Here is a 1392-nt window from a genome sequence, read left to right as displayed (position 1 = left end):
TGCTCCTATCACTCAGGAAATTACAAAGGTTTTACATGCTCTGTGTCAAGAACCGGAGTCAAAGACTAAATGTTAGAACAAAAGATTTTTCCTACTACCCCTATTTTGCAGTGTTTTAGGAGATTTGTGTCAGAAACAGAGGGCAGATATATATATATGTATATATTTTATATTTATATGTGTGCATATATGTACATAAAATTCACAATGTGTAAAAGCAATTTTTGTAAAATTCCCCTAATATTTATAATATGTGGTTTTGCAAAGAAAATTCTGTATATGATAGAAGGGAAATTGATCAAATGTTAAACTGACCTAATATAGTTTTTCAGTCTTATCTGTCCTCTGACACATGTAATAATTTAGAAATGAATTATCCTTTTAGAACATTTACTAAACAAATTATCTACTTGTCTGTGAAAAGAAAATGAAATATGACTGTGGAGGTTATTATTTTGTTTCTTCTGTGAAGACTTTGCTTGAGAAGTTATGTACACTTTCATCCTCAGTGGTGTGTAGCCTTTTAACCCTCCAGGAGCCTCATCATCACCACCTTCTTCTTCTGCAAGATCTCCTACAAAAGTCATGCTCAAACTGAATTGCAACTTGAGAATCAGTCAACCAAAATGTGACGATGTGGCTGCAGTGGTTTCAGACAAAAGAGATAAGATATTCTGCAGTATGTTGTGCTGTCAAATCCAAGCCAAATGTCCCAAGGAATCAAAAAATCTATAACTAAAATGTTGAAAGAGATTTGTCCTCTAACTTCTGCTTAACAATCTCAAACTACTTGGTCCTTTCATTCTCCATAGAGTTGTAGTATAGTTTATAGTGCATTCATTCCAGAGCTTTTCAGATAACTTCCCCATTATGCTTTGGGGCATAAAACAGCTGAATGAAAAGAGCAATATACTATTTCTTCCTTTTTATAGAACAATTATATGTGTAAGCTTTCCAATAAAGGAGGAGGTAGAAGAGAACGTCACAGCCAGCATCCTTTTGGCAACAAGTATGCATTAAACACTACATACTTCCAAAATTTGATTTCAACTTTATTATACAAAGTTAAACTGCTTCCAACTCATTATTATAACAATTGTTCATTTATTCCTGAATCTTGAAAGAGACTACTGAATCTTAAAACAGGCATTTGTTCTGTTCTTTTGTTGTTTTTTTCACTTACTGCATCACTACATATTTCTCAGTTACTTTTTAGTAAGCATTATTTCTCTATGCTTAGATCTAGATAATCATACATCCATCTAAAACCATCTTATACATACTGAAAAAGATAAGCAAATATGATATCATAATGGAAATTCATCATCTGCTTATTTAATAATTTCCATAGTTTAAACATTAAGTTTAAACTTTTCCTTGCTCTTTGCAATT

The sequence above is a fragment of the Callorhinus ursinus genome, unplaced genomic scaffold (assembly GCF_003265705.2).
Source record: "Callorhinus ursinus isolate GAN/ISIS: 27379988/994484 unplaced genomic scaffold, GSC_fseal_2.0 scaffold22, whole genome shotgun sequence".
In the NCBI taxonomy this organism is placed as follows: Eukaryota; Metazoa; Chordata; class Mammalia; order Carnivora; family Otariidae; genus Callorhinus; species Callorhinus ursinus.
Note: the sequence above shows the minus strand (reverse complement) of the source record.